We start from the raw sequence: 14,884 nt of genomic DNA on the forward strand, positions 1-14,884 counted from the left end.
TATGGATTAACTTCTAGTCTTAGAGAGCTTCCTGGGGTACTTGGTTGCCATGTAAATAAAGTGCTGGGATTGGAATCAGGAAAAGGTGAATACAAAGAGGTTCTCAGACACTAGTATGATCCTGGAGAAGTCATTGGACTAGTTTGCCTCAGTTTGCTCATGGATAAAATGGAGATTATAAGAGTACCTATTTCCCTAGATTGTTGAAAGAATAATATGAAAATATTTTAAAATGCTTAGCAAAGTGTCTATTATATGCACTATGCAAAGATTATCTATTATAGCTTTCATTATTAAAGGACAGCTTATATGAGTGAACAAAAAGCAACCAATTATGTATCATGCAGTGTTCAGAGCTGGCTATACAAAAAGCCAATAAAACAGCACCTATGCTCAATGAACTTATATTTAAAAAGAAATAATAGTCTATAGAAATTAAATTTAAAATAGAATTTCTGGAGAGGAAATTGATCTCTCAATTGGTAGGACTGGTATAAAAATGAACTGAGCTTCAGATGAAACTAGAGATTCCACAAAGAGCATTGAAGAAGGAATACATTACAGGGAAGACAACCTATGAAAAGGAGATTGGGAAGAGTAGATTGTGTACAAATAATGTATAAGAGTAACATGAATCATGCCAATTTGGTTGAAACATAAGTGAGTGAAAGCAGCAACACAAAATAAGCTTGGAAATATAGGAAGGAGACAGACTGTGAAGGACTTTAATTCCTAAATAGAAGAGTTTATATTTTATTCTAAAACCAATAGGCAATCACTAGAGATAGTAGTGATATATTCACATCAGTGCTTTAGGAATATCAATTTGGCAATCATGAGGAGAGTGGATTGGAGATTGGTAACATTCAAGGCAAGAATACCAATCAAAATAATTTCAATAGCACAGGACAGGTGGGATGAGCTTCTAAACTAGGATGGTTGCCATAGGAGTATAGAGAGAAAGGAATAGATTTGAGAGTCAGGGAGGCAGAATCATTAATACTTGGCACATGGATGGCTATGGTTTAACAAATAAGAATACATATGAGTCTGTTATAATGAAGTATCCAGTAGAAGAAAGCTAGTTCAAAGGAAAGTTGGGATTTTTATTTTATTTTAGGGAGATGGATACTGATTTCTGATATGTACATTCTGATCTTCAAAAGTCTACAGCTAAAACTTATCAATAGGAGAGAAACTTCATATAAAGATCTATGAGTTAAATGTTGTAGAGGCAAGACTTGCATACACAGTGAAAGAGAGAGAGAGAGACAAAGAAAGAAACCGAGAGAGAGAGAGAGAGAGAGAGAGAGAGAGAGAGAGAGAGAAGAGAAGCAAATTTAGTGAATTAGTGTGTGAGTCATGAATCATATTAAGCAAAGGGGATCAGTAAGAGACAGAGAGACATGTCTATCAGATCACAGGATACTGGGCAGTGAGTACTCATAAAACAATGAATGGAGGCAACAAGTCTTGAAAGTGTTTTCTAGGAAAGCAATGAATAAATAGGAAGATATATAAAAACTGAGAAAGGGGTGAAATTAAAAGTTTTGGGGTTTTGTAATTTCTGAGTATGTTTCTAGGAAGTTGGCAGACAGGTATAGACTTAATATTATAAATTTTGTTCTTGTTCAGTTGATTTATTTATGTATGACACTTTGCGACCATAATTTGGATTTTCTTGGCAAAGGTGCTAGAATGGTTTGGCATTTCCTTCTGCATTTCATTTTCTAGATAAAGAACTGAGGCAAACAGGGTTAATTGACTTGTCCAGGGTTACATAGCTAGTAAGTCTGAGGTCAGATTGGCATCAGAAACATTTATCTTCTTGACTTCAGAGTGCTACATCTACTGTACCACTTAGCTGTCATTAATATTACATATACTGGGAGGGATTGTAAGTAGGGAAATTTGTTAGAGGAGACAAGAGGAACTAGGATCTTTGGTACGGTTAGAGGAAGTGGTTTTGTGAGGAGAAGGGGTGTCATATCAGAAATTGGAGTAAAGGCAAAGAGAATTGGGAATAATAAAATGTGGCTTAAGGTGGAGTGTAAAAAAAATCAAATAAATCATTAAATAAATAAAATCTCTTTTCTCAATAAAAATATAAGACAATATCCTTGGCTAAGAGACTGGGATTACAATGTATAATTGAATAGAGAAAGTTTAGAATGATGTACTGTGGTAACTGTAATAATGAACTAGAGAGAAGTAAAAGGACTGTCCACCTTACAAGAACACATTGCTGATGACATATTGATAGTAGACCGAGACAGTTCCTCAGGACCGGTCAGGCTTTTGGCATGGCATAAGTTGTGATAGGGTAAGAGGTAAAGGGATTCATAGAAAGAAGGCATTATAAATTTGAACTGGTTTATTGGAGGTTCAATATTGGAAAAAGAAGAAAAAGAAGACAATGGAGAGATGTCATCATGAAAAAGACTGAGTAAAGGTATTAGATGTCATGGTGAGGTCAGTGAATAGATTTAGGAATGAGGTAGAGGAGAGATAGAATGACTGAAGGTTAAATAATGGGATAGCGAAACTGTTGAGTCCAGGACTATAGGAAAAAAAAAAAACATTTCATCAGTCAATGTAGATGTCAAATATATAGCCACCCATTCTTTGTTATGGGTGAGAAAGAGAAAAGTTATAGCAAGTCTGCAGACTGGAAGACTTGAATTCAAATCCAGTTTTAAATACTTAATAAGTTTTAGAATCTGGTCAAGTCACTTCACCTCTGACTGTTTCCTCAGTATCAGGATAATAATAGCACCTATCTGATAGGGTTGTTGTAAGCAGCAAATGTTGTGAACATTATCTTTAAAGTAATTAGCACAGTACTTGTTCATAGCAGATAATATATAAATGTTAGCTACTATTGTTAGGATTAGTACATAGGAGTTGAAAAGTATGATTCAGATCTCAGCCTGTTACTTCACTCAACCAACAAATATTATTTCTTAAAAAATATTTTATCAATTTATTTTTTAACATTCTTATCTTTTTATTTTGAATTCCAAATTCTCTTTGTCTCTACTATCCCCCCCCATCCATTGAGAAGGCAAGCAATATGATATCAATTAAAATGTGAAATCATGCAAAACTTATTTCCATATTAGTCAAAAAAGGGAGAAAATTATACTTCAAGTTTCATTCATATTTCATTACTCTTTATTTGGAGATCAAAAGCATTTTTTCATCATGAAAGCTTTGGAATTGTCTTGGATCATTTTTTTTTATATAAGAGTAGCTAAGTCTTTCACCAATGATCACTAAAGACTGCTATCAGTGTGCATGAGGATCTCCCAGTTTATCTTTTTTATTTTAACTCATTGTATGTCTTTCTGTTTCATGTGCTTCTTGATAATGACATATCAGAATTCTGCTTTCTAAACCTTTTTCCTATCTACTTCCAATGGGGGGGAGTTGTGAGTTCATCCCACTCACATTTTTATGGTTATGATTACTAATTGTCCACTTCTCTCTCTCATTTTTTTCCATTTCTTCTTTTTTATCCTGTTCATCCTCAAAAGTTTATTTTGTATATAACCACTGCCTTGCTTAATCCATTCTCCTTTTTTAGCATCCCCTTTTTTCTTATCCCATTCTTTTAATGTTTTTCTATAGGATAATATAGATATCCATGAACAAATTAGTGTATATTTTAATCTCTTTTTGAACCAAACCTAAGAAGAATAAAGTTCATGGATTGCCTGCTACCCTTCCTATCTTTTCTTCTTATGATTTTTTCCCAGGAAATACTTTCATTTATTTATTTCTTTCCCTAACTTCAACCAGTATATCTTTCTTACTTCTTAATTTTTATATTTTTAAAATCACCCTTTCATAGTCATAGAACCCATATCCTCTATGTATACTCCTATAAGCTCTAATAATTATAAAGTCATGAGTTACAAGTAGCAGGAAGAAGGCAAACTATGTAACATTATTAATCCTTTATGATTTTTATTTCATATTTATCTTATAGGCTTTTGAATCAAATTTTCTATTTGAGTCTGGTATTTTCATGTAGAATGTTTGTAAATCCTTTATTTCATTATCAATTTTTCCCTTGAACGATTATATTTTCTTTTGCTGGGCAAGTTACTCTTGGTTGTAAATCTCGATTTTTTTTTGTCTACCAGAATATCATTTTCCAAGCCCTCCACCTCTTTAAAATGAAAGCTTCAAATCTTCTGGGATCCTGACTGCAACTTCACAGACAATATTTGATTTGTTTCTTTCTGACTGCTTGTAATATTTTCTCCTTGACCTTGTAGGTCTGGAATTTGGTTATCATATTCCTGTGAGTCTTAATTTTGGCATTTCTTTCAGGAGATGATCAGTGTATCCTTTTTTTTCAGTTTTTGAAAGGCAATGGGGTTAAGTGGCTTGCCCAAGGCTGGATTTGAACTTAGGTACTCCTGACTCCAGGGCCGGTGCTCTGTCTACTGTGCTACCTAGTTGCCCCATACCATCTAACCGCCCCTCAGTGTATTATTTAAATTTCTAATTTCCACTCCTATTCTATGATATAAAGACAGTTATTCTTGATAAAATTTTGAAATATGTCTGGTCTCTTTTTTATCTTGGCATTATGGTAGTCCAATAATTCCTAAATCATTTCTTCTCAATCTGTTTTCTGTGTCAGGTGTTTTTCCAATAAGTTATCACACATTTTCTTCCATTTTTTTCTACTTTTGTTTTGTTTTAGCTTTTTTTTGATGTCTCTTGGAATCATTAGCTTTCACTTCTTCAACTCTATTCTGCAGTGACTCATATTCTTTGATACTTCTCAAGTTTAAAATTTTTTCAGGATGCTTTTTCAGAGATAGTTCTGAAGACCTCAAAGTAGTTTTGGTTTTTCCAAAGTCATACAAGCTAGATAGAAATGTGGTCATTGATTTCCTGATCTATGGTCTGATCTCTGTAGCTGTAGGTAGTAGCACTCCTCTTGGTTATTGCAGCGTGATCATGTCACACTTTATCCCTGCTATTGTAAGTGTTAATGTTCCTCTTTGCACTGGAACTGTCACCAGGGGTACCTGTTCTTTTATGACCTACCACAAACACTTCTATTTACTTGAGAACTGCAACCCAGAACTGCTAAGGGCATTATAGATGTCATTGAGTTCCAGTTCTACCCAGTACCAGCAACAGGTATGCCTTAATTTCTTTATTTCTGTCTCTTGATTGAGAGCTCCCAAATTGCTGTGACAGAGACCTCTCCTGTGAATTTCCTAAGTCTCACTAGGTTGTCAGTCATTTCAATTAGAAATAGTCAAATATGGAATAATCCCTGCCTCCAAGAACCAAATTCCCTGAATGCGTACAAAGGCAAGGGTCAAATTAGAGGGGAAAATAATAAAACAAGTCTTTAATTTCCTAAGAAAGAATAGAAAATGAGTTGGGTTTGCATATATTTTTTTAGGTTTTTGCAAGGCAATGGGGTTAAGTGACTTGCCCAAGGCCACAATGCTACGTATTAAATGTCTGAGACCGGATTTAAACCCAGGTACTCCTGACTCCAGGGCTGGTGCTTTATCCACTACAAAACCTAGCCACCCCATGGGTTTGCATATTTTTTAAAGGCACAATTGAAACCCTTATCCTCTAATTTCTATTCCATACTTTGATCAAGATATTATAATTACTACTTATATTCACTTCCTATTCTGATAAAATAGTAGCTCATTTGTCTATAGCTCTTTTAAGTTTATAAAGTCATAGATCTATTAACAGTCCTAAGAAATAAATATTATAAAGATTATTATTCTCTTTTGGACAGAAATTCTGAGCCCAAACTATGATTTAATTTATATTAATAATTTCCAGTAAGAAATTCCCTCTACTTCTACATAGTGACAACTCTTCTGCAAGTTATAATGTTAAATAATCACTAAGGCAACTAAAAAAGACAAGTTATTCACTCAGGTTTGGGGTAAGATTAGACCCTTGGATTCTGGATATCTATTATGTGATATTTCTTTTAGCCAACACTGACACTTGAGAAAACTGGGGCTTAAGAGATATCATACTGAAATGACAAACCAGTCTTCATATCCAGGGTTTTTCACACAATAACACAATGCCTCCAGATTGCTTTCATGATATGATAAGAAAATTATTTTTCAACTTGTTTGAATGTGCATGATCCTGCCAACAAAACTCTAAAACATATCATTAACATTTTCTTGTTTTTTTTCAAGACTTTCACAATAATATCCCACATATTACCTTACAAAATACAGAGGAAACTCATTCCTGAATTTTTATTTCACTTATATTTCATTTATCTATCAACACTGTTAGAACATGACATATCACAATATTCTAGACATTGAGGACTTTATGTAATTTTAGTTAAGATACTTTTGTTATGTGAGAGTACCGAGATCTAGCAGTGAGATTCTATATGCATATTCCCAAATAGCATAAACTGATGCAGAGCGTACCATGACAATAAATAGGTAACCATAGTAATTAAAAGTCTATACACTTTGAAAATTATGGAAGTCAATGGCATAGATTAGAGAATAAAAAAAGATTCACATTAATGTAAAAAGTCTTGTAAGAGTTAGATTTTAGCAAGGACTGGATGGAACCAGAAAGTCAATGGGAAAGAATCATTCAATAAATATAAGAAACAGTGGCAATGAAATATCAGAAAATGGAAAAGACACTCTCTCTCTCTCTCTCTCTCTCTCTCTCTCTCTCTCTCTCTCTCTCTCTCTCTTTCTGCAATTACAGGGACAGTAAGTGATTTCTTATATGGAGGGTGCTAAGTGGCTTGCATTTGTAATTTAAGGGTCTAGGATGGCTGTACAAAGTAGAGTGGTACACTTCTGCTTTCACATATCAGAATTGTGGAATAAATCAAGTGGTAAAGCCTGCTAGAAAGAATGTCAGATATATGGTAAATTCTGAGGATATTCAAGGGGCTTATAATCTAATATAGAAAATAATGAAATGTTTTTTCAGTTGTCAAATGATTTCACTTTCAATTTCCAGAATGAAAAGAATTATCCTTCTGTTTTAGTAGAACTTCAAGGTTTCAGTGACCATTTTAAATAAATTTAGAATGATGCTGAATTTTTCTTGATTATCATTTTCACTAATAGTGATTGCTTTGCTATATTTTAATTGGACTTTTTAATTTTCTTTCTCAGTGACATTTTGTCTCTAGGGTTGATCTGAAATGCAATAGATCAAAAAACTCCACTATATATTATGTACTTTTGTTTGTCTATCCATTTATTATTGTTATTTTTCCTATCCAATCTAGGTTGAAAGTTTAGGGACTATTGATAAACTTAATTCGATGATCAATGGGTTAGGGAACTTTGATGTATTCTATTTCTAACCTGAGCTATTTGACTTTTCTGTAAACAATCAAGATGTGCCCTGCTATAGTGGTTCATTATATCAATGCTGGGCTTTATATGGACACTATCTGAGCACAACACAGTCCAGAAATCCTAAACTTAATGGATCTGCCAGCTTTAGCCACCCTGCTAACAGGAATTACAGATTTACATGACCCTGACTCATCACAATATTGACTTTCAGAGCAATATAATACAGTGAAAATAAAGATGTCTTTGGAGTCCAGGATAGGTATTTGACTCTTTTATTTGTTTTGCATTATCTGTGAATGCCTTTGGGCTAATAACAGCTCTGATATTTTGAATAAGTTGTAATCTACACCTGCTTTCTCATTGATAAAGTAAGGATAATAATTGCAATAGGTATTTCATGGACTTTTATGAAAATCAAATAAAAAATGTAGGCAATTAATTTGTAAATTATAACCTGGTGCAACAATAAAAAAAATCACAACTCTTATTTCTAAAATGGTCAAACAAGTATAGAAAGGTCAGAGGCAGCTGGATAGAGCACCTGGAGTCAGGAGTACTGGAGTTCAAATTTGGCTTGACACTTAATAATTACCTAGCTGTGTGGACTTGGGCAAGCCACTTAACCCCATTGCCTTGCAAAAAAACCCTCAAAAATCCAAACAGCAACAACAACAACAAAAGAATAGAAAGGTCATTTTTACACTCTCTCACCCCACCCCACCCAGTTTTCAGGTAAGGAACCAGAAGACCAAGAGTGTAAATGATTGGCCAAACTCATAGAAGCACTGAGAGGAAAAACCAGAATTTGAAACCAGATTTATGACCAAAAATTTATCCCATTTTCTGCTGGACAAAGGGGATACTTAGTTTGTACTCTAAGCATGATATTAAATTTGAACCTCAGAATCTGTTGATTATTTAGCCATGGAAATTAAATTCACATTTTTATTAGAAACAGAAAGCATATTTATTAACTTAAGTGATGTTCAGGTATTATTAAAGAGAACTAAAAAAGTTTTGTTGAAAAGAAAAACAAAACAATTGTACCATAATTATAAGCAGGAGTATGTCTTTTTGTTGCTTAGAAAAGGTCACATTATTGCAGTCTTTTTTTTTTTTAAGTATCAATCCTTCAGAGTGCAGGTGATGCCAAAGTTAAATCAAATTAAAGAGAGTCATGAGGAAGGCATCGAGCAACCAGGAAGGAAACAAGTCCAGAAGATCTTGCAGTCTTTTTGGGACAGATACCAAAGGAAATTTAAGCTTTCTTTATTGTAAATTCCATCCAAATTTTTATTGATTTACATGTGTTGCTCTTATTTCCCCTATTGATTGCAAACTCTTTGACTATCTTTTTTGTTGTTGTACTATGTTTTTGAAGATAACCTATGATAATATGGGCAAATTATTTTTTATTTACATTTTTATTTATTTACACATTACTAAAACAATCTTGTAAGAGTAAACATAATCCCCCACTCCTGCCACAAAAAATAAAAACCTCATGAGAAATAAAGTGAAAGAAAGAGAAAAAAAATGTGCTTCAGTTGGTGTTCCAATACCATCAGCTCTGTCTCTGGGGTGGATCTCATTCTTTATCATAAGTCCATCAGAGAAGTTACTTCCATATTTTTCCACAGTTGCTATTGCTGCTTTTAATTCCTTCTATCCATTTCTCCCCACTACCAATTATTATATTTTCTCTCTCATTTTACTCTGTCCCTCTTCAAAAGTGTGCTGTGGGACAGCTGAGTTGCACAGTGGTCAGAGCACTGGCCTAGGGCCAAGAAGTCCCAAGCCTATTTTGCCCCCCACCCCACCTGTGGTGCCAGACGGCCACCAAATCCCACTACCTGGCAAAAAGTAAAACAAGAAAATGTGTTCTGATTATCCTCTCCCATGATCTACCCTCTCCTCTATACCCTACATCCCCCCTCCCTTCCTTTGTCCCCTTTCTCCCACTCCCTTTCTCTCCATTTTCTTCTAGATTTCTATTCCCTATTAAGTATCTATGTTGCTTCCTTTCTGAGCCATTTCCAATGAGAATGAAGGCTCCCTCATTCCCCCTCAGATGAGACTGAAGGCTCCCTCATCCCCTTTGCCTTTCTCCTTTCCATACCATTGCAAAAGCTATTTCTTGACTCTTTTACATGGAATATCTTAGTCTATTCTACCTCCCCTTTCCATTTTCCCAGTACATTTCCTTTTTCACCCATTGACTCCATTTTAAAAATATATTATACTTTCAAATTCAGCTCCCTCCTATGCCTTGTCTATATATGCTCCTTCTAATAGCTCATATAAATGAGAAGGTTCATATGAGTATTATCAGTATCCTCTTCCCATGCAGGAATACATGCAGTTCATCATCAGTAAATCCCTCATAATTTACCCTTCTCCTCCACTCTCTATGCTTCACCTGAGTCCTATACTTGAAAATCAAACTTTCTGTTCAGCTCTGGTCATTTCAACAGGAACATCTGAAATTCCCCTGTTTCACTGAAAGTCCATCTTTTCCCTGGAAGAGGATGCTCACTTTTGCTGGACAGTTGATTCTTGGTTGCATTCAAAACTCTTGCTTCTGGATCATATTCCAAGCCCTACAAGTCTTTAATGTGCATGCTGCTAAGATCTGTGTGATCACCCCAATATTTGAATTGTTTCCATCTTCCTGCTCATATTATTTTCTCTTTGAATGGGAGTTCTGGAATTTGGCTATAATATTCTTGGGTTTTGGTTTTTTTTAATTTTTTTGGATCTCTTTCAGTAGATTGGCGGATTCTCTCAATTTCCATTTTGCCCTCTGCTTCTAAGATATCAGGGCAATTTTCCTGCAGAAATTCTTTAAAAATGAAGTCAAGGCCCTTTTCCTGATCATGACTTTGACTTAGCCGAATAATTTTTAAATTGTCTCTTCTGGATCTGGTTTCCAGATCAGTTTTTCTTTTAAATGAGATATTTCACATTTTCTTCCAGTTTTTCATTCTTTTTTATATTGTTTTATTGTGTCTTGATTCCTAGCAAAGTGAACAGCTTCCTTTAGCTCCATTCTGAATTTAAAGGAGTTGTTTTCTTTAGAGAGCTTTCTTATCTCTCTTTCCATCTAGGCAATTCTGTTTTTTAAGGTAATTATTCTCCTCATTAACTTTTTGGATTGTTTTATCCATTTGATCTAAACAGGTTTTTAACCAGTTGTTTTCTTCAGCATTTTTTGAATCTCCTTCATCAAGCTACTAACTTGGTTTTCATGTTTTTCCTGCATCTCTCTCATTTATCTTTCCAACTTTTCCTCTACTTCTCTTACTTGATTTTCAAAATGTTTTATTTTTGAGCTCTACCATAGTTTGAACCCAACTCCTATTTTTCCTGGAGGCTTTGTATATACAAGCTGGGACTTTGTCATCTTCTGAGTGTGTGTGATTTGATCTTCCATGGGAGTAAAGTAAGTATCTATGATCAGGTTCCTTTTTTCTGATTATTCATTTCCCCAGCCTATGCCCTGGTTCTGGGATGCTTTTCAAGCTTTTGCGTATTATTAGGACACCCCCACAAAGGCCTCAGTTCCTTCAAGGTCTTAAGAGAGGCTCTGACTGCTCTCCTGGTCTGTGCTTTGGTCTGTGGATGACTACAAGCCCTCCCCTCTGCCTTGGAACTGTGAGGAGAGTCTCTTCCCTATGGCAATTTTGGGGGGAACTCAGATTGCAACCATGGTCTGAATATGGACAAAGCACCAGGGTCCTTTCCCAGAGACAGAGGAGAGACCTTGACAGTCTCTCCCCCCAACTTTTACCTTTAGAGGGCTGAGTGCTCTGGAAGCAGCTCCTGGGCTTCTCCCTGCTGGGTGGCTTTGTGGGCCTGCTTCCATTTCCTGGGGTCTGGGCTGTGCTGACAACCATGGCTGTGTTGAGAAAAGCCAACCTGGCCTGGGCTTTGAGCTAGCTTTGGCAGAGGTTTCCCTGATGATCTTTCAAGTCGTTCTTGGTGTTTCCTAGGTTGGTAGGTCAGGAAACAGCTTCTGCTGCCAGGAGCCGGCACTCCCAGGGACCTGGGCACCCTGTGGGTTGTTCCCAGAAGGCTGGAACTCTTTCCCTCTGGTGGGATAATCTGGGCTGTGCACCACCCCCTCCAACCCTAAGGAACACAGCCTTCCCATGATCTTCCAGGTTGCCTTGGGCTTGAGAATTGCTAAACCTGATCTTTCTGTGGGTTCTGTCTCTAGAAAATTTAGAGTTATAATTTTAAGTTTTTTGAAATATTTTGGAGAGCTCCTAGGAAAAGTGCTATTCTCATGGGCAAAGCCTTGATTTGAATTCTAGTGAAGCAGAGTTGTAGAAAGTTCTAAATCTCACTCTCTTGTTCATAGACATCAAAGTCCAGTTTTAAGACAAAAGTCAATATCACTGATGATGACCTAGGATACTATGGATTACCTTGGTGTCTTTGATGTCTAAGCAAACTCTAAGAACTTCACAATACCTTCTTTAGTCACCTACAAAGCCATTAGAACAATCATTCTCATCTGCCTATTCCCCAAATGGAAAATCTTCCCTTTCTTTGGTGGATAATCACCTGTTGGTCATCCTCAAACTGGTTTAGCCTTTCTGTCAAGATGGATTTAGCAAGTTGTGATGGAGTCACATACTATAGCTTCTTGGAGGTACAGGTGAGGCATGTTGACAATTGGACACCAAAGGTGGATGAGTATTCAAAGCAGAGGTGCTAGTCCTCCCTATACACCCCATACATTCTCTGTTTATTGTATTTTTTTGGATCCTCTTGGATCTATGGTGCCATGAGGTACAAGGAAGGGTATTCTGGAGCCAGTTCCAAAAAAGTTCACCTTGGGATAGTCAATGATTAATTTTTCAGTGTTCTTCATTGACACATCTGAAATCAATAAATGCTATAAATCAGTACTTAGTTTACTGTTTTAAGACTGTCTGGAAATGATGCATAAATGCTAATAATTCAGGTTGAATTTGTTGTGCATATCTCTTTCCCTAAACTGAAAACCTACAAAGAATCAATTCTTTAATATTTACTTGCACACCATTCCCTAATTAAAGTCTTTCAGTATTAGCTATGTAATGCATAAAGAGCTATGGCATCCGAGGAGAACTTAGGCAAAGAAAGTAGATTCTTATTTCTTGTTTATTCTGTGGAAATTGCTCCAGAGATGAAAAAAACAAGTCTGGATCCAACTAGAAGCTTTTCTGGAACTTCAAACTTCTATTCTCTTTAGTTACATTGCACACTGATTTCTGGAGACATCTGTTGACTTGTAAACACATTTGTTCTCCTCTTTAGGATTTTTTTCCCTTGTGTCACCCCTTCCATTATTTTATGAATCTATTATTTAACTGTCAAAGTCTAGCACAGTGCCTGGGCAATTTTGCTTAATAAATACCAACTGAATGAAAAAGGAAAAAAATGACTGCTCAGACCCACAGTATCAATAACATTGATTGATATAATCATGTATCTAGGATGCTCTTATTTTAATTTCAGTTAATAATTTTTCCTAATGCTGAATGCCCAATGGAATACATAATAGAGCTTAAAACATAATGTTATTTATTTGGAGATACTAAGGATCTAGAACATTGAAAGAAATAATGAAAAAGTAGGAATGAAGAAATAGAATTAGGACCTCAACCCATATTGTAGAGAAGATTTTTAAAAAACTTCTATTGATTAAAAAACAGAAAAGCAGATCAATGGAACAAAGAAGATAAGGAAGAATCAGAAAAAAATTAAGTTCAATAGTCCTGTATTTATTAAATCCTAGAACATAAATTACCTAGAAAGAACTGCTGACAAACCTAGAAATCAGTGTCCAAAAATTATGATTATCAACATATGACAAAATATACAATAATAATCTCAAAACAGATATGTGATTTGAATATTAAAATCCATAAGGTAATAAAATTAAGATGAGAAGCAGATTTGCGAATTTTCACAGCTATGGATAGGGGTGGATTTTTTAAACAACTACCATATAAAGTGATTATAAAAGATAAATTTCATTTATATGAAATTTTATGTGAATCACATGAAAGAAAAGTGAAAGAATAATAATTTCAATTATGTGAAATTGAAAAGGTTTTTGTGAACAAAGTTCAAATAATTTGTATAAGAACAAAGTTAATGTAACTTGTCCAATTCTTCATTTGACTAGGGAAAATCATTATATCAGAAATCCGTGAGAAAGATTTGATATATAGATACATAACAAGCAAAAATAACATAAAAATTATCAATAGATAAGTTCGTAAAAGAATATGAACAAAAGATACAAAAGTATATAAATAAAAGATACCAAAGTATTACAAATAAAGAATTGTAAATTGCACCCAACTATGTTAAAAATGCTCATCATTGCATATCAAAATAATTTTGGCATTTCATTTTATAACCAATGAATTCTAAAAGATGGAAAAAAGATAGGAATAATCAATGTTGAAGAGTTTAGGGTAAGTTGTCATACTAAACTACTCTTGATAGAGCTATGACTTAGACATTTCTGGAGAACAATTTGGAATTCTGCTAAGAAATTATTACACCATTCATGGTGAATAAGAGATATCACTGCTAGACAGATACTTCAAAGGAGTCAATGACCAAATACAGTTTCCATATATGATGTAATATTTCGAGCAGCAGGTCTTTTTTTGTTTTCATTTTTGCTCTAAATATTAGTAAACAAGTAAAACATCTTTTCCCATTGGAGAATTGCTAAAGAAATTGTGATATATTAATGCTACATAAGATTTACTATGGGATAGCAAGATGGTGTAGTGAGTAGAGTAATGGCCCTGAAATCAGAAAGACCTGAGTTCAAATTTGACCTCAGATACTTACTAGCTGTGTGATCTTGGTCAAGTTACTTAGGCCTGATTGCCTCGAATTCAGGGTCATCTCCAGTTGTCCTGATTGATTCATATCTGGACAATGGACCTAGATGGCTCTAGAGGAGAAAGTGAGACTGGTCATTTAGCATAGCACCCCTCACTTAAATCCAGCTTGTGTGCTTCTCATGATAACATTTCTCTGATGGCACAATCTTCTTCAAAAATGAAGGACAAAAAATTATTATTATTTACCATGCTACAAAAAGTATTTGATAAGTGAAAACAGAGAAGCACAGGAAGATTGATATACAAGAATATTAAATGAAGTATCTACTATATCTACTATAATCAAATTAAATGAAGTATCTACTATAATCAAAATGGAAAGAAGAGTGGAAATTGAATGGTGTGAAAGTATTATTACCAGGCTTAGTATTTAAGAAAAGATATAGGGGCAGCTAGGTGGTACATTGAATAGAGCACTGACCCTGGAGTTAGGAGGACCTAAATTCAAATCCAGTCTCAGAAACATAATAATTAACCTAGCTGTGTGACCTTGGGTAAGTCACATTGCCTTGCAAAAAAAGCCAAAAATATATAAAAAAGTCATCTCTCCCTAGTTCTTTGCTTATCTAAGGGCTATTAGTGTAGAATAATAGAATTAGAAAA

The 14,884-nt window shown here is 34.8% G+C and overlaps 1 protein-coding gene across 8 annotated transcripts in view; it reads right to left on the minus strand.

Annotated features, from left to right (window-relative positions):
* CHRM3 (cholinergic receptor muscarinic 3) overlaps positions 1 to 14,884 on the minus strand; it is a 658,611-nt gene that overhangs the window by 451,094 nt on the left and 192,633 nt on the right. Inside the window, exon 3 of one of the 8 annotated variants that reach the window (XM_074222927.1) lies at positions 14,226 to 14,331. The exons of the other annotated variants lie outside the window; for them this stretch is intronic. The gene's annotated coding sequence lies outside the window, so the exon portion shown is untranslated. The remainder of the gene's footprint in view (positions 1 to 14,225; positions 14,332 to 14,884) is intronic. 8 annotated transcript variants of the gene reach the window in all.

Source organism: Macrotis lagotis, chromosome 2 (genome assembly GCF_037893015.1).
Source record: "Macrotis lagotis isolate mMagLag1 chromosome 2, bilby.v1.9.chrom.fasta, whole genome shotgun sequence".
Classification (NCBI taxonomy): Eukaryota; Metazoa; Chordata; class Mammalia; order Peramelemorphia; family Peramelidae; genus Macrotis; species Macrotis lagotis.